This window comes from Mustela nivalis (genome assembly GCF_964662115.1).
Source record: "Mustela nivalis genome assembly, chromosome: 2".
In the NCBI taxonomy this organism is placed as follows: Eukaryota; Metazoa; Chordata; class Mammalia; order Carnivora; family Mustelidae; genus Mustela; species Mustela nivalis.
This window is the reverse complement of record NC_139021.1, coordinates 37,105,080-37,125,072: the sequence shown is the minus strand read 5'-3', so window position 1 is coordinate 37,125,072 and position 19,993 is coordinate 37,105,080. Positions and strand designations below refer to the sequence as shown.

The following is a 19,993-nucleotide window of genomic DNA, read 5'->3' as shown; positions in this document are numbered from 1 at the left end:
GAGAGCACAAACATGTGAGTTGGGGGAGGGGGCTGAGGGAGAGAATTCAAGCAGACTCCCTGTTGAGCATGGAGCCTGATGTGGGGCTTGATCTCGCAACCCATGAGATCACAACCTGAGCTGAAACCAAGGGTCAGATATCTAACTGACTGAGCCACCCATGCACCCCTTTTTGATCATTACTTTAAATTCTGTCATATTACTTAAAGTCCATTTTCCATATTACTTAAAGTCCAAGGCTCCTTGCTGTGGTTTGATTGTGTTCTTTCATGTGGGACATATTTCTGTCTCCTCATTTTGTCTAACTCTCTGAGCCTGTTTCTCTATGTTATGAAAGTCAGCTACTTCTCTTGCTCTTAATGATATAGCCTTATGAAGAAAAGAGCCTATAGTGTCTTGCAGTGTAGTGTCCTCTGTTCCCCAGGATCTGTTGTTTCCATGTCTCCTATGCATGTTACATGTGCTCTGCTATTGAGTATTGACCTCTTTTTCCTTCATTCCATTTGTTTGCAGAGACTCTCTGCATGGGTTGGCAGTGTTTGGTCCCCAGCAGGGGTGGGACATGTGTTAACAAGGTGTGCAATGGTCTGCTTGTAAAATGAGACCTGTCCCCACCACAGCTGGAACTGAGGTCCTGCAAAACCTGTGGGTGAGGGGATGTGGTATTGGCAGGATTTGTGTCAGTTTTCTGGGGGAGGGCATCTGTGGCACTGATACTGAGGCTAGTCTGACTGGGAAGGGCAGATAAAAAAGCTGGCAGGGGAGGGGAGGACAGGGCTTGGGATAAGCAAGTTAGTTAAGGAATGTAGGCACCCTGTTGGTTTCCACAGGTGGCTGTTGTTTATGCTGAGGGGACAGGAGAAAGAAATGGCACCTGCCAACTCCTTTGTTCTTGGAGGGGTCTCCTCATGATCCCTGTCTCTCTGGCCACACTCTGAGATGAGCAAATCACTCTCCTTCCACCTGCCCCTAGTGTTTCTCAAACTACTTCTCTGCTGTATATGTACAATAGTTGTTTGTCTGCTGTCTCTTTAAGGCAGGACTCTTCTTCCTAATGCCCTCCAGGTTTTCCCAGAGCTAAGCTTCAGGTTTTCAAGTTTCAGGCTTTAAGTCCTACTGGTCAATAAGAATTTGTGGGATTCCGTCCCTCTCACTTTCAAGGGAAAATATTATGGGGATTTATTGTCCCCATTTGTGGGCTCCATGTTGTGAAAGTCTTTTTTTTCCTGCTCTTTTCTCTATGCCACTGGCTACCCACCCCACCGCCCAATGTGGATGGTCCTGATCCATTTTCCATTTCACTCCCAAACAGTATCTTCTCCCTTCCTATCTTCTTTGATGGTTTCTTCTCTACCCTTAGTTGTGGAGTTAGTTCTGCCATTCTTAATATAATTTTCTGTGCTGTTTACACTGATGTCAGTGTTATCCATGGAAGGAGGCAAGCTTAGGGTCCTCCAACTCCACCATCTTCCTTTAGGTCTTTGAGTATCTTTAAGACAGTTAATTTAAAGTATTTGCCCCTCCCCCAACCAAATAAAGTCTTTGCCTAATACATCCAATATCTAGGCTTCTTCAGGGATGTTTTCTGTCATTTTTGTCCTGTGAATGGGCCACACTTCACTGTTTCTTTGTATCCTTTGTGATTTTTTGTAAAAAACTGGATATTTTGGAAACTAATGATGTATGATATTTTGGTTAATTGAATTTAAACAAAAAAAGTGGACATTTTGAATATTATAACTCTGGGAATCAGACATTCCCCCCTCCTCAGCATTTGCAGTTGTTGCTTATTGAGGGCTGTAGTCATTCATATTTCTAGTGACTTTCCCCTGTACTATTTTTGCAAAGAATGTGTATCTTATTCATGTGTGATTACCTAAGTCTCTGTTCCATTATCTCAGTGGTCAGCCAGAAACCTGACAGAGATTTCCTTAAATGCTTGGAATGTAAAAGGAAAAAAACTCTTCTTATTTTTGTAGATTAGCATTGAGCAGAAGCAATCCTTCAATGCTTGGGCAGGCCATCTATAATTCTGATTCAGCTTTTACTCCTGCTCATGTGGACCCTAAAGATCAGCCAGAGATAGAAGCTTTTAGGGTCCACTCAGGTCTTTTCTGAGTTATACTAAGCTCTGGGCATGCCTGTTGCCTGTATCAGTACATTATCACTTTTATTGCTAAATAGTATTCCATTGTATGATATACCACATTTTATTTATCCATCCATCAGTTGATGGACATTTGGATTATTTCCACTTTTTGGCTCTTAAAAATAATGATTCTATGGCATTGTGGACTCATTTCTATTTTGAAAATGGACTGAGTTAGATAAGTTGATACACAATGAACTGATTATATTTAAAATTAATAATTAAATGAATTTTGAAATATGTATAAATCTGTGAATTCATCACCATAATTAAGAATAGAAGCATTTTCATCACCCTCAACTGTGTCAACACGCTCTTTGTAATCCACTACAACTCTGAAACCCTGTTTGCCTGTACTCACTGATCTATTTTCCATTACTAAAGAATTCTAGCATTGTATATTAATGGAATAACATCTTATTGCTCTTTTTATCTGGTTCCTTTTGCTCAGCATAATCATTTTTATTTTCTTCCATGTGGTTTCATATATCAATAGTTTCTCATTAATGGCTGAATAGTATTCCCACTGCATGTCTATATCATATCTTATTTATTCATTTATCTGTTGAATATTTGAATTTTTTCTACCTTTTAAGCTATTACAAATGATCCTGTTCGAATGTTTTTCAAATTTTTTTGCAGACTTATTCTTCCATTTCTCTATGGTAAATACTTTGGAGTAGATTAACTGGTTATGGGGCACCTGGGTGGCTCAGTCAGTTAAGCATCTGCCTTCAGCTCAGGTCATGATCTCAGGGTCCTGGGATCAAGACCCAGGGAGCCTGATTCTCCCTCTCCCTCTGCCTGCTGCACACCCTGCTTATGCTCTTTCTGTCAAATAAATAAATAAAATCTTAAAAAAAAAAAAAAAAGACGAGCCTGTTTGTATGGTAGATGTACATTTAACTTTTTAGAAAACTGCCAAACTGCTTTTCAACAATGAAAAGATGTACATTTAACTTTTTAGAAAACTGCCAAACTGCTTTTCAACAATGAAAAACAATGGCCTTTCCCACAATAGCCAACTATTGTATCACTTTACATTCCTACCAACAGGATATGAAAATTCCTGTTGTTCTACATCCTCACCAAAACTTGGTATGGTCAGTCTTTTAAATTTAGTCATTTTTGTGTGTATACCAGTATTTTATTGTGGTTTTATATTATATTTTATTAATGAAAAATAATGTTGAATGTCTTTTGATGTACTTATTTGCCATACATGCATCTTCTTTGGTGAAGTGCATGTTCAAATCCTTTACCCACTTTTAAGTTGGTGTTTGTTTCTTATTATTATTGAGATTGAGGTGTGTGAGTTCTCAATATATTCTGAATAAAAGTCCTTTGTCGGATATATATTTTTTAAATATTGCAGTTTGTGCTTGACTTTTCATTTTCTTAGCAGTACTTTTATCAAATTAAAGGTCTGCATGTAGATAAAGAAGGAAGACTTTATATGACCACAGTTCATGTGGAAGACATGTGAGTTTTAGTTAATCATGGTGTTAGTACAAGTTAAGGGTGTGATGTGGCTAATGAACTCAGGATTCACTAATGAGTACATCTTGTAGATAATGAGAAGTAATACTCCTATGGTACTTTGTACTGATCATATCACATTATTATTTTCGATTCTGGGGTTAAGTGTTAAATGGAATATTGTCAAACTTAAGTACATTCAGAGGAAGTAGATTAGGATAGTAAGAAGACCAAAAGAACAAGGATTGAAGAAACTTGGGATAGTCTAGAAATGAAAGGACTAAAAGGAGAGAGAAATTTTTAAAAATTTGAAGGTCTTTCAGAGTAAAAGAAGAATAGTTAACTGCATGGGATATATATTCAAAGAGACATGGATTCAAATAGTCGCTACTCCTCTTTATAGTTATGTGCTATTAGGCATGGTTCTTAAAGGCTGTCTAAGTGTTCTCACTGTTAAAATTCATAGTACATATTAAATGCTCAACAAATAATACTATTCTTGAGCTCACTATGTGACAGTAGTGATGTTATGAAACATTTATTATAATATTTATTAATAATATCTAGTAAATCAAAGGATAATTGGGACATTCATTATATTATGGCATCCTTAACAAAGATGGCACTTCATTTGTAAGGTGCATCAGTTTTATTAGTTACTGTGTGGGAAACTGCCCCCAGAACTAGCAGATTAAAATAATCAGTATTTATTCTCTCACAATTTCTACTGTGGTTTAGGAATTTAGGAGCAGCTCATCTGGGTGGTTCTGGCTCAGGGTCTCTCATGAGGTTGCAGTTAAGAAGCCAGGTCTGCACTCATTTTAAGGTCGACTGCTGAGAAAAAACCCCAGTTTCCTCTTTGCTTTTGGCAGGAGGCCTCAGTTTCTTGCCATATGGACTTTTCCCTGAGTGCAGCTTGAATGTTCTCATGTCATAGCATCTGGCTTTTCCCAGAGCGAGTAATCCCAGGGAAAGAGCAAGGAAGAAGCCACAATGATTTTTATGTTCTCATTTCAGAAATCACATTGTCACTTTGGCCACTGTATAGCTCTCAAAAGTGAGTCACTAAATACAACCCATATTCAAAGGGAGAGCAATTAGTTTTCACTTTTTAAAAGAGGTGCTATTAAAGGATATGTGCACATATTTTAAAACCCCTGCAACCAATGAGGAAATTTGTGCAGAAAAAACATTTTAAGGATATTTCTGGTGTTGCAGGCTTAGGAAAGAAAAGTGTTTAGGGGACGCCTGGGTGGCTCAGTTGGTTAAGCAGCTGCCTTCGCCTCAGGTCATGATCCCAGCGTCCTGGGATCGAGTCCCACATCGGGCTCCTTGCTCGGCAGGAAGCCTGCTTCTCCCTCTGCCTCTGCCTGCCTCTTTGTCTGCCTGTGCTCGCTCGCTCTCTCTCCCTCTGTCTCTGGCAAATAAATAAAATCTTTAAAAAAAAAAAAAAAAAAAAAGTGTTTAGGCCTAGTCTCCCTAACCAGGTTTCTGGATACAGATTTCCTATAAAATCCCCCCCAAATCTATTTTGCCTCAGTTTTCTTCCTAAAATATTGGGTCTGCCCCAGGTAAATAAATAAATGCTTCAATTATTTAATTACCATAAAATCCTGACCTCATGGAGAAATATCCAGACTTTCCCTGTAAAAGAGTCCCCATTGGATTTCTCTCTTAAGTCTCTTGGCCATTCAAGATAAGAATTTTAATTTGCATTCTTCTGCTAGCTCAGGGTTAATCTTCATCTTACACAAAGAACATCTCTCTTGCCAGTCTGACTTTGTGTATTAGTTTACTGTGGCTGCTGTAACAAATTGTTATAAATTGGGCACGTTAAAACAAAACAGTTTATTCACTTGTAGTTTTGGAGGCCTGAAGTCTGAAATCAAGGTGTCAGCAAGGTTGCACTTCATCTAGGGGCTGTGGGGGAATGATCTATTTCTGCCTCTTCCAGCTTCTTGTGGCTCTTGGCATTCCTTGATACATAGCTCTGTCACTCTAGTCTTTGCCTTCATGGTCATGTTGTCTCCTTTTCTGTGTTATTTTCCTTTGTCTCATTTAAAAAGAAAAACTTCATCATCAAAGTTTCAGAATTTTAATTATAAATGTGCAGAATTTCATCCAAGGTTGTCACCAGTTTCATCCAAGTTTCCATCAAGGGCTCAAGAAATCAAGGCCTCTGGAATTATCAAAGCCTAACAACTATTTTTAAAGACTTCACTGCTTATAATGGAGGAATAGGTAATGTGGGCCCATTACAAATATCAATTTTTAGCCAATTGATCTTATCTGATTATTAGTAGCCATTTATAGAAAGTTCAATTTAACTGGGTATCTGCATAGAGTAATACAGACAAAGATTTTGTAAACTAGTGAAAATTATGCAACCTTTAGATATTATTAATGTCTACACGTAGTTAACACTGCATTTTATTTTTTTACTAATTTTTTTCTATTAGTCTCTTTTATAAATAATTGAATTTTAAATTTTTTACAAATGACAAAATATCCTATTAGTTTCAGATACACATCATGGTGAGTCAGTATTTTTTAACATTTGGAGATGAACCCCATCATAAGTCTGGATGCCACCTGTCACCATATAAACTTATTATAATACTGACTATATTCCCTCTGCTATACATCGCATCCCCATGACTTACTTTATAATTGGAAGTTTGTACCTCTTAATCCTCTTCATCTATTTTACCCTCCCGCATAGTAACTATCAGTTTGTTTCCTGTATTTATGAATCTGTGTGTTTTGTTTGTTCACTTGTTTTGTTTTTTTAGATTCCACAATAAGTGAAATTATATGGTATTTGTCTTTGACTTATTTCACTTATCACAACATGCTTTAGGCTCATCTACATTGTTGCAAATGGCAAAATTTCATTCTTTTTATGATAGAATAATATCCATTGTATACATGTACAATATATTCTTTATCCATTCGCCTATTAATGGACACTTGGGCTGCTTCTATATCTTGGCTATTGTAAATAATGCTGCAGTGAACATAGGGGTGCATATATCCCTTCAAATTGGTGTTTTAATTTTGTGTGGAAAAGTATCACAAAGTGGAACCGCTGGATTATATGGTGGTTCTATTTTTGATTTTTTGTCTCACTCTTAAAAGGACACTTGTCACCGGATTAAGGCCTACTTGGAAAATCCAGGAGAAACTCTTCTCAAAATTCTTAATCACATATTTTTCCATACAAGGTAATATTCAATCTTTTGCCATATAAGATAAAAATATTCATAGGTTCTGAGGATTAGATATATCATTTTGCGGGCTACCATTCAGACCATTACACCTAGTCACTATTAATAATGGACTACCATTCAGCCCGTTACTCCTAGTCACTGGCAAAATAGGAGATCCTTAAATAGCCCTTAACATATGACTAAGACTTTTGTTTCTCTAAAACTTACAAAAACAATTAAGATACTCAAATATCTGTAAATATATAAAAGACTTCTTGGAAAAGGTGGGATTTATGATTCTTTAAAGGTGTGATGTGAGGTTGAGAAATACTGGTCTAATTGATTTTTCATCAGGTATTTTATACATATATAAAAACATAAAAATACCTATGTACCTACTAAACTTTATCAAATATTAATATTTTGACTTATTTTGGAAGAAATGAAACATTACAGGTATAGTTGAAGTACTGTATTCCCTTCCCCCTGTTTAATTATCTTGAATTTGCTATTTTTGTCATGAAAGTATCTAATACTATTTCTAAATATATATGTAGCTATCACAATATATAACATTTCAAGGAATGCCATATATATGTATATATATACATACATACACAATTGAATATATAGCTAATACATACTATATATGTGATATATTTTATTTTGCTACTAATTTTTTCTCGATGTTATATTTTTCAGATTTATTAGTGTTGATTAATATGTGACTTTGTTCATTGTTTTTTCAGACTGTTACAAACCATTTTGTAGGTTCTGAACTCTTTTAGAAAAAAAAATAGAACAGAGAAAAGAGAATGCATCACATGTACTCAGTTTGAGTATAGTTTTGTGAGAGTTCTCAGTCATGGTGTAAACTATATTTCCAAATCAAGGTAAAATATTTTAAAGTAATAGTCCTAATTTATTCATTTTCACTACACATTTCATTATATGAATATACTACAGTTTAGTTAACCATTTTTCCTATTGATATTTTGAATTTTTCTACTGTTTTATTACTACAAACCATGCTTCAAAATACTGTTAAACATGTCTCCTTGTGAGGGTCTGAGTGGATCAGTGGGTTAAAGCTTCTGCCTTCAGCTCAGGTCATGATCCCAGGGTCTTGGAATCAAGCCCCACATAGGGCTCTCTGCTCCATGGAGAGTCTCCAGTCTCTCTCTCTGCTTGCCTCTCTTCCTACTTGTGATCTCTTTCTGTCAAAATAAATAAATAAATAAATAAATAAATAAATAAATAAATCTTTAAAAAACAAAAACAAAAACCATGTTTCCTCGTGCACATCTGCAAGAGTTTCTCTATACTTACAGGTGGAATTGCTGGAGTACATGCATCGTCAGCTCTACTGGATATTGCTAAATTTCTCTCCATTGTGGAGTTTTCACTAGCTGTGTAGTCATTCTAGTCATTCCATATCACTGATATCAAACACTGAAAATGTTGTCAGCCTGATGGGTATGAAATAGCTGGTCATCGTTTTAAATTGTGGTCCTCTAAATATTAGTGAAGTTGAGCATGTTTTCTTGTGATTATTAGACATTTGGGTTTCTTCTTTTATGAACTGCCCATTTTTCTCTTGGATTGTTTTTAACTCATTAATTTGTAGTTCGCTATAAAGTCTGTGCTCCAATTTTTTGTTAACTAATATATACTGCAATATTCTTCATTGCAGTATTCTATAAGGCTGTGGCTTGTATTTTACTTTATCGTGTTCTTTGACAAACTTATTTAATTATCATGTATAAAACTTATTAAGCTTTTTAAAAGTTTGTCCTCTTTATGTGTCTTTGTCCTATTTTAAAGATTTTTAAAAATTTATTTATTTGACAGACAGAGATCACAAGTAGGCAGAGAGGTAGGCGGGGTAGGGGGGAAGCAGGATCCCCACTGAGTAGAGAGCCCAATGTTGTGCTTGATCCCAGGACCCTGAGATCATGACCTGAGCTGAAGGCAGAGGCTTTAACCCACTGAGCCACCTAGGCGCCCCTCTTTGTCCTATTTTTAAAAATCCTTCCTCTCTGAGGAATAACAATTTTTTTCCTCCTATACAATTTTTATAAATTGAAAAAAATTCCTTCTCACATTTCATTTTTAATTTATCTAGAATTTATTTTTTTAAAAGATTTGAGAGAGACAGAGAGCAGGAGCAGGTAGGGGCAAAGGGAGAGGGAGAGAAAAACTTAAGCAGACTCTGCATTGAGTCTGGAGCCCAAGGTGGTGCTCAATATCATGTCCTGATATCAGGGCTTGAGCTGAAACCAAGAGCCCCTGAGCTGAAACGAAGAGTTGGGTCCTTAATTGACTGTGCTACCCAGGTGCCCCTGGAGTTTATTTTTGTGTTTGTTGTAAGCAAAGGTAGATTCACTATGAAATGAATGAAGCTTAAGCTTCAAGGACTGTTACTTGCACAGGCCCTTTGTGTCCCTGGAAGAAGCCCAAGTAATGTGTTTAATATGGGTTGTATGTTTTTATAAAATTTGAAATGTAAAATATTTTGCAATTTCTTTTCTTAAATAGGGATCCTCAAATTTTAAGTTACAGGCCCTATAAAACTTGAACTTCATCCTAGGTCTGAGGTAGGAGTCTTATTTAAATTTTTTCCATGTGGATAGTAAATGCTTGAGTGCTAATTATTGATATTTGCAAACACTTTGCCATTGATCTAAAATGCTACTTCTGTCACATATCAAGATTCCATAAATGAGGAGCTTTATTTCTGACCCCTTCATTTTAGTCTTTTTGGTATACTTGACTGTCCTTCAGTTTATTTTGATCTAGTAGAGGTTTGTAGGACTGTTGGTCCTCAAGTAGGTCTTAAATTAGGCTAGTCCACTTGTGGTCATGTCCTTTTATTTCAGTGAGAATTACAAACAGGAAGTTGCACTTGTGTCAGGGGAAACAGTACACTGTTTTGCAATTGTTGAACTCTGCCTCGTTCTCCTAGCCTCTGACTAGCTGTATGAGAATCATACTACTTCATCAATAGGAAGTAACATGAAAAGTCATCTGCGGCTAATAACTCCTCTCCTAAGCCTTGACTGATTTTCTCATATAGTTCCAAATGATTTTTTCCACATCCCATAGCACTTTGTACATATTTCACTTAATCATATATTACTTATTTATCTCTGTGATTCCAATGAAACTGAGCTCCTTCCAGGTAGGCATGCCTTAGCACCTAGCACCTACCATGGTGTATGCCACATAGTAGGCATTCAAAAGATGTCTTTGAGTTCTGAGTAAATTCAGAATACCAAACTAATATATTTAAATAATTTGAAGCAACTGCTGTTATTGATTTTCTATCAATTGGACTTCTTATGAATTATTCTGTGCCCAGCTTTCAAGTGGGATAACACTTACATGACTTGGACAGATACTTGTTTACAGTTAAACTGAGACTACATTAAAAATCTTTAGGAAGCTAAAGCAGTCAGAAGTGTTTTTGTGCAGCTACTTAATATATAGTACTCTCAACTCAGAAAACTTCTTTTGTTGTTATTATTATTATAGTAATTAATGTTTTTTTTTTCTTTTCTGTTTGTTTCTTGCCTTCTCAAAAGGGAAGAAAATGGAGACTTGAAGTCATAAGAGTTGGGTTGATTGGCTGTGACCGTAGGCAGTTCACTTAAGCTTTCTGTAAGCTTCCTCACCTTGCCATACTTTTGTTATAAAAGGAACAAGGTTAACATGTAAAGGGTATTCAGTGGGTAAATCATGATTATCTAGGGAAGTATATTTTAAAATTTAATTTTACAGCGATAATTTCATCAGTAAATCAAGTTATAATTTTAATGACCCTGAAGTAACAAAGTTGAATAGATTAAGTTCATCTCAAGTCTGTTTTTTTACTTTAGTGTTACTTAACACTTCCTGCTATAACAGATACCCCCCCAATTTTAGTGATATAAACAGCAGTTTATTTTTCAATCATGCAAAATTCTTTTTATTTAATCATGCAAATTTTTTTTTTCTTCAATCATGCAAAATTCTAATGGATGCTACTAATCAGCACTTTGTATTTCTCTAGCAATGATTCACAGACTTGGTCTGGTACTTTTTTTGTCCTTGGAATCTCTGCGGACCTTGGCAGTCCTCTGTTGCATTCTATTTATCTAGCTTGGTGATCGGGGAAAGAGTAAAAGAATAAGGCTGTTGCGATCGAGGAGTCAAGATGGCAGAGAAGTAGCAGGCTGAGACTACTTCAGCTAGCAGGAGATAAGCTAGATAGCTTATCTAAAGATTGCAAACACTGGCAAATCCATCGGCAGATCCAAGAGAAGAAGAACAGCAATTCTGGAAACAGAAAAACAACCACTTTCTGAAAGGTAGGACCGGCGGAGAAGTGACTCCAAAGGACAGGAAGATAGAACCCGGGGGGAGGGGCCGGCTCCTGGCAAGCGGCAGAGCAACGGCACACAAAATCAGGACTTTTAAAAGTCTGTTCCGCTGAGGGACATCGCTCCAGAGGCTAAACCGGGGCGAAGCCCACGCGGGGTCAGCGTGGCCTCAGGTCCCGCAGGGTCACAGAAAGATTGGAGGTGTCTGAGTGTTGCAGAGCTTGCGGGTATTGGAACGGGAAAACCGGCTACAGAGAGCCGACAGTAAGCTCACAGCTCGGTGTTACCTTGTACCAGCCGCAGGCTCGGTGAGCTCGGAGTGCGGCCAGAGGTCAGGCAGATGGGAGTTACTGGGCGCTGTTCTCTGAGTGCGCACTGAGGAGTGGGGCCCCAGGCTCTCGGCTCCTCCAGGCCGGAAACCAGGAGGCCGCCATTTGTATCCCTGTCCTCCGGAACTCTACGGAAAGCGCTCAGGGAACAAAAGCTTCTGAAAGCAAACCCCAGCGGATTACTCAGCCCAGGCCCCTGGTAAGGGCGGTGCAATTCCGCCTGGGGCAAAGACACTTGAGAATCACTATACCAGGCCCCTCCTCCAGAAGATCAACAAGAAATCCAGCCAAGACCAAGTTCACCTACCAAGGAGTGCGGTTTCAATGCCAAGAAGAGCAGCAGAATTTCAGAGGAGGAGAAAGCAAAGCACAGAACTCATGGCTTTCTCCCTGTGATTTTTTTGTCTTGCAGTTAATTTAATTTTTTTCTTTTTCATTTTTTTCTCTTCTTCTGCTAAAATTTTTTTAACTTTTACGCTTTTCTTTTTTTAACATTTTTTAACTAGTTTATCTAATATATATATTTTTCTTTTTTTATACTTTTCTTTATTTGTTTTATTTTTTTAATTCTTTTTTTTTCTTTTTCTTTCTTTGTTTTTGAACCTCTTTTTATCCCCTTTCTTCCCCCCCCCCTCATGATTTGGGATCTCTTCTGATTTGGTTAAAGCATATATTCCTGGGGTTGTTGCCACCCTTTTAGTATTTTACTTGCTCCTTCATATACTCTTATCTGGACAAAATGACAAGATGGGAAAATTCACCACAAAAAAAAGAACAAGAGGCAATACCGAAGGCTAGGGACCTAATCAATACAGACATTGGTAATATGTCAGATCTAGAGTTCAGAATGACAATTCTTAAGGTTCTAGCCGGGCTCGAAAAAGGCATGGGAGATATTAGAGAAACCCTCTCGGGAGATATAAAAGTCCTTTTTGGAGAAATAAAAGAACTAAAACCTAACCAAGTTGAAATCAAAAGAGCTATTGAGGTGCAATCAAAAATGGAGGCTCTCACTGCTAGGATAAATGAGGCAGAAGAAAGAATTAGTGATATAGAAGACCAAATGACAGAGAATAAAGAAGCTGAGCAAAAGAGGGACAAACAGCTACTGGACCACGAGGGGAGAATTCGAGAGATAAGTGACACCATAAGACGAAACAACTTTAGAATAATTGGGATTCCAGAAGAAGAAGAAAGAGAGAGGGGAGCAGAAGGTATACCGGAGAGAATTATTGGGGAGAATCTCCCCAATATGGGAACAAGCATCAAAATTCAGGAGGTTCAGAGAACGCCCCTCAAAATCAATAAGAATAGGCCCACACCCCCTCACCTAATAGTAAAATTTACAAGCCTTAGTGACAAAGAGAAAATCCTGAAAGCAGCCCGGGAAAAGAAGTCTGTAACATACAATGGTAAAAATATTAGATTGGCAGCTGACTTATCCACAGAGACCTGGCAGGCCAGAAAGAGCTGGCATGATATTTTCAGAGCACTAAACAAGAAAAACATGCAGCCAAGAATACTATAATTAGCTATCATTGAAAATAGAAGGAGAGATTAAAAGCTTTCAGGACAAAAAAAAAAAAAAAACTGAAAGAATTTGCAAACACCAAACCAGCTCTACAGGAAATATTGAAAGGGGTCCTCTAAGCAAAGAGAGAGCCTACAAGTGGTAGATCAGTAAGGAACAGAGACAATATACAGTAACAGTCACCTTACAGGCAATACAATGGCACTAAATTCATATCTCTCAATAGTTAAACCCTGAATGTGAATGGGCTAAATGCCCCAATCAAAAGACACAGAGTATCAGAATAGATAAAAAAACAAAACCCATACATATGTTGCCTCCAAGAAACTCATTTTAAGCCTGAAGACACCTCCAGATTTAAAGTGAGGGGTGGAAAAGAATTAACCATGCTAATGGACATCAGAAGAAAGCAGGAGTGGCAATCCTTATATCAGATCAATTAGATTTTAAGCCAAAGACTATAATAAGAGATGAGGAAGGACACTATATCATACTCAAAGGGTCTGTCCAACAAGAAGATCTAACAATTTTAAATAGCTATGCCCCCAACGTGGGAGCAGCCAATTATATAAACCAATTAATAACAAAATCAAAGAAACACATCAAAAATAATACAATAGTAGGGGACTTTAACACTCCCCTCACTGAAATGGACAGATCATCCAAGCAAAAGATCAGCAAGGAAATAAAGGCCTTAAACGACACACTGGACCAGATGAACATCACAGATATATTCAGAACATTTCATCCCAAAGCAACAGAATACACATTGTCTAGTGCACATGGAACATTCTCCAGAATAGATCAAATCCTCGGTCCTAAATCAGGACTCAACTGGTATCAAAAGATTGGGATCATTCCCTGCATATTTTCAGACCACAATGCTCTAAAGCTAGAACTCAACCACAAGAGGAAGTTTGGAAAGAACCCAAATATATGGAGACTAAACAGCATCCTTCTAAAGAATGAATAGGTCAACCGGGAAATTAAAGAAGAATTGAAAAAAATCATGGAAAGAAATGATAATGAAAATACAACAGTTCAAAATCTGTGGGACACAACAAAGGCAGTCCTGAGAGGAAAATATATAGCGGTACAAGCCTTTCTCAAGAAACAAGAAAGGTCTCAGGTACACAACCTAACACTACACCTAAAGGAGCTGGAGAAAGAACAAGAAAGAAACCCTAAGCCCAGCAGGAGAAGAGAAATCATAAAGATCAGAGCAGAAATCAATGAAATAGAAAGCAAAAAAACAATAGAGCAAATCAACGAAAGTAGGAGCTGGTTCTTTGAAAGAATGAATAAAATTGATAAACCCCTAGCCCGACTTATCAAAACAAAGAGAAAGGACCCAAATAAATAAAATCATGAATGAAAGAGGAGAGATCACAACTAACACCAAAGAAATACAAACTATTATAAGAACATACTATGAGCAACTCTACACCAACAAATTTGACAATCTGGAAGAAATGGATGCATTCCTAGAAACATATAAACTATCACAACCGAACCAGGAAGAAATAGAAAGCCTGAACAGATCCATAACCAGTAAGGAGATTGAAACAGTCATTAAAAATCTCCAAACAAACGAAAGCCCAGGGCCTGACGGCTTCCCGGGGGAATTCTACCAAACATTTAAAGAAGAACTAATTCCTATTCTCCTGAGGCTGTTCCAAAAAATAGAAATGGAAGGAAAACTTCCAAACTCATTTTATGAGGCCAGCATCACCTTGATCCCAAAACCAGACAAGGATCCCATCAAAAGAGAGAGCTATAGACCAATATCCTTGATGAACACAGATGCGAAAATTCTCACCAAAATACTAGCCAATAGGATCCAACAGTACATTAAAAGGATTATTCACCACAACCAAGTGGGATTTATTCCAGGGCTGCAAGGTTGGTTCAACATCCACAAATCAGTCAATGTGATACAACACATCAATAAAAGAAAGAACAAGAACCATATGATACTCTCAATAGATGCTGAAAAAGCATTTGACAAAGTACAGCATCCCTTCCTGATCAAAACTCTTCAAAGTGTAGGGATAGAGGGCACATACCTCAATATCATCAAAGCCATCTATGAAAAACCCACCACAAATATCATTCTCAATGGAGGAAAACTGAAAGCTTTTCCGCTAAGGTCAGGAACACGGAAGGGATGTCCATTATCACCACTGCTATTCAACATAGTACTAGAGGTCCTAGCCTCAGCAATCAGACAACAGAGGAAATTAAAGGCATCCAAATTGGCAAAGAAGAAGTCAAATTATCACTCTTCGCAGATGATATGATACTATATGTGGAAAACCCAAAAGACTCCACTCCAAAACTGCTAGAACTTGTACAGTAATTCAGTAAAGTGTCAGGATGTAAAATCAATGCACAGAAATCAGTTGCATTTCTTTACACCCACAACAAGACAGAAGAAAGAGAAATTAAGGAGTCCATCCCATTTACAATTGCACCCAAAACCGTAAGATACCTAGGAATAAACCTAACCAAAGAGGCACAGAATCTATACTCAGAAAACTATAAAGTACTCATGAAAGAAATTGAGGAAGACACAAAGAAATGGAAAAATGTTCCATGCTCCTGGATTGGAAGAATAAATATTGTGAAAATGTCTATGCTACCTAAAGCAATCTACACATTTAATGCAATTCCTATCAAAGTCCCATCCATCTTTTTCAAAGAAATGGAACTAATAATTCTAAAATTTATATGGAGCCAGAAAAGACTTCGAATAGCCAAAGGGTTATTGAAAAAGAAAGCCAACGTTGGTGGCATCACAATTCCGGACTTCAAGCTCTATTACAAAGCTGTCATCATCAAGACAGCATGGTGGGACGCCTGGGTGGCTCAGTTGGTTGGGCAGCTGCCTTCGGCTCAGGTCATGATCCCGGCGTCCTGGGATCGAGTCCCGCATCGGGCTCCTTGCTCGGCGGGGAGCCTGCTTCTCCCTCTGCCTCTGCCTGCCATTCTGTCTGCCTGTGCTCGCTCTCTCCCCCCCTCTCTCTCTGATAAATAAATAAAATCTTTAATAAAAAAAATAAAAAAATAAACTGACTCTCCCTTCAAATGACTGTCAACCACACCACCATCTTTAAAAAAAAAAAAAAGACAGCATGGTACTGGCACAAAAACAGACACATAGATCAATGGAACAGAATAGAGAGACCAGAAATAGACCCTCAACTCTATGGTCAGCTAATCTTTGACAAAGCAGGAAGGAATGTCCAATGGAAAAAAGACAGCCTCTTCAATAAATGGTGTTGGGAAAATTGGACAGCCACATGCAGAAAAATGAAATTGGACGATTTCCTTACACCACACACAAAAATAGACTCAAAATGGATGAAGGACCTCAATGTGCGAAAGGAATCCATCAAAATCCTTGAGGAGAACACAGGCGGCAACCTCTTTGACCTCAGCTGCAGCAACATCTTCCTAGGAACATCGCCAAAGGCAAGGGATGCAAGGGCAAATATGAACTATTGGGATTTCATCAAGATCAAAAGCTTTTGCACAGCAAAGGAAACAGTTAACAAAATCAAAAGACAACTGACAGAATGGGAGAAGATATTTGCAAACGACCTATCAGATAAAGGACTAGTGTCCAGAATCTATAAAGAACTTAGCAAACTCCACACCCAAAGAACAAATAATCCAATCAAGAAATGGGCACAGGACATGAACAGACATTTCTGCAAAGAAGACATCCAGATGGCCAACAGACACATGAAAAAGTGCTCCATATCACTTGGCATCAGGGAAATACAAATCAAAACCACAATGAGATATCACCTCACACCAGTCAGAATGGCTAAAATCAACAAGTCAGGAAATGACAGATGCTGGCGAGGATGCGGAGAAAAGGGAACCCTCCTACAGTGTTGGTGGGAATGCAAGCTCGTGCAGCCACTCTGGAAAACAGCATGGAGGTTCCTCAAAATGTTGAAAATAGAACTGCCCTATGACCCAGCAATTGCACTACTGGGTATTTACCCTAAAGATACAAACGTAGTGGTCCAAAGGGGCACGTGCACCCGATGTTTATAGCAGCAATGTCTGTAATATCCAAACTATGGAAAGAACCTAGATGTCCATCAACAGATGAGTGGATCAAGAAGATGTGGTATATATACACAATGGAATACTATGCAGCCATCAAAAGAAATGAAATCTTGACATTTGCGACAACATGGATGGAACTAGAGCGTATCATGCTTAGCGAAATAAGTCAAGCAGAGAAAGACAACTATCATATGATCTCCCTGATATGAGGAAGTGGTGATGCAACATGGGGGCTTAAGTGGGTTGGAGAAGAATCAATGAAACAAGATGGGATTGGGAGGGAGACAAACCATAAGTGACTCTTAATCTCACAAAACAAACTGAGGGTTGCTGCGGGGAGGGGGGTTGGGAGAAGGGGGGTGGGGTTATGGATATTGGGGAGGGTATGTGCTTTGGTGAGTGCTGTGAAGTGTGTAAACCTGGCAATTCACAGACCTGTACCCCTGGGGATAAAAATATATGTTAATAAAAAATTAAAAATTAAAAAAAAAAAAGAATTAGGCTGTTGCATGGAAGGCTTTTATGAGCCAGGCCTATATCTTCATCACTTCTCTCCACATTCAGGTAATTAGAACTTAATTATTGACTACAAGAGAGTCTGAATAGTAATCTTGCCATGTGCAGAGGAGGAAAAGGAAAACAGATTTACTGAATAATTGTTAAAGTCAATCACTGCCACAACTTACTATCACAGAATATGCAAAGCGCTAGGATACAAGTCCCTGTACATGAAGATCTCATAATATGCTGCTCATAATAGAAAAATAATATTAAAATAAAGGTGCCTGGGTAGCTTAGTTAAGCGTCTGCTTTTGGCTCAGGTCATGATTCCAGGGTCCTAGGATTGAGTCCCATGTCAGGCTGCCTGCTTTCCAGGGAGTCTCCTTCCTCTTTTGTTCCTCCCCCTCCCCTCATGTGTGTGCTGTCTCCCTCAAATAAATAAAATCTTAAAAAATAATAAAATAACAGGATAATAAATACTAATAAATAAAAAAAATAAATATAAAATAAATAAATCTTTCTCTAACTTTTCAATCTTTTTAAAAGATTTCATTTATTTATTTGACAGAGAGAGAGATCACAATTAGACAGAGAGGCAGGCAGGGAGAGGGGAAGCAGGCTCTCGGCTGAACAGAGAGCCCCATGCGGGGCTCGATCCCAGGATCCTGAGACCATGACTTGAGCTGAAGGCAGATGCTTAACTCACTGAGCCACCCAGGCTCCCCAAAGGTAGTCTTTTCAACAAATGGTGCTGAAGCAACTGAACATGCACATGCAAAAAAAATAAATGTAGACACAGGCCTTATACCATTCACAAAAATTAAGCTAAATTGGATTGAAAACCTAAATGTAAAACACAAAATAATAAAACCCCTAGAAGATAACAGGAAAAAAATCTAGGTGACCTTGGTTATGGTGAAGATTTTTTAGATTCAACATAAAGACATGATTCATGAAAAACAATTGACAAGCTAGAATTCATTAAAATTAAAAACTTCTACTCTGCAAAAGAAAATCTCAAGAGAATGTGAAGACAAACCACAGACTTGGAGAAAATACCTGCAAAACACACGTGATAAAAGACTTTTATTCAAAATATACAAAGAACTCAGCACTCAAGAATAAGAAAACAGACCACCTGACTAAAAAATAGGCAAAACCACAAATGGACAACTTACCAAAGAAGATACACAGATGGAACATAAGCATATGAAAAGATGTTATATGTCATTAGGGAATTGCAAATCAAAACAATAATATGCCACCGTACGTCTATTAGAATGGCCAAAATCGAACACTGACAACACAAAATGCTGGCAAGGATGTGGAGCAACAGAAACTTTTCTTTATTGTTGGTAGAAAAGCAAAATGATATACTTTGGAAGATAGTTTGGCAGTTTTTTACAAAACTAAACATATTCTTAGCATGTGATTCAGCAATGGTGCTTGTTAGCATTTATTCAAAGGAGTTGAGAACTTATAGCCACACAAAAATGTCCACACATGGATGCTTATAGCAACTTTATTCATGCTGGCCAAACGTGGAAGCCTACAAGATGTCCTTCAGTAGGTAAATGGATAAACTGTGATACATCCATACAATGGAATATTACTCTGTGCTGAAAGAACCTGTCAACCCATGAAAAGGCACGTGGAAATAAGGGAGTACATTATTAAATGAAAGAAGCCAACCTGAAAAGACTACACATACGTGATTTCAACTATACGGCATTCTGGAAAAGGCAAAACTACAGAGAAATAAAAAGTTAAGTGGTTGCCAGAGAGTGGTGGAGAAAGGGATGAACAGGCATAGAAAATATTTAGGGCAGTGAAACTATTCTGTATATTGCAGATACCTGTCATACATTTGTCAAAATCCATAGACTGTATAATAGCAAGAGTGAACCCTGCTGTAAATTATGGAGTTTGGATGATATGTCAATGTAGATTCATTGATTGTAATAAATGTACCACTATGATGGAGGAGAGTCCAGAGTCAGGACACTTTTGTGTGTGTAGGAACACAGAATATATGGGAATTCTGTACATTTAGTTCAATCTTTCTATAAACCTACAATTGCTCTAAAAAGGGTTTATTAAAGGGATGCCTGGGTGGCTCAGTTGGTTAGGCATCTGCTTTTGGCTCAGGTCATGATCCCAGAGTCCTGGGATTGAATCCCACATCAGGCTCCCTGCTAAGCTTCTCCCTCTTCCTACCCCTCCCCCTGCTTGTGTGTATGGTCTCTCTCTGACAAATAAATAAATAAATAAATAAATAAAATCTTTAAAAAAAAGTTTATTAAGGAAATCAAAAACATCATTTGACTCTGGAAAAGTATTGCTTATATAAC

The 19,993-nt window shown here is 37.8% G+C and overlaps 1 long non-coding RNA gene across 1 annotated transcript; it reads right to left on the bottom strand.

Moving 5' to 3' along the window:
- Positions 1-7,486: 7,486 nt before the first annotated feature.
- Positions 7,487-11,767, bottom strand: LOC309860552. The gene is made up of 2 exons (XR_014309442.1): positions 11,486-11,767; positions 7,487-8,054 (listed from the first exon to the last, which is right to left on the bottom strand). It is a non-coding gene; the product is annotated as an uncharacterized lncRNA (long non-coding RNA).
- Positions 11,768-19,993: the final 8,226 nt, after the last annotated feature.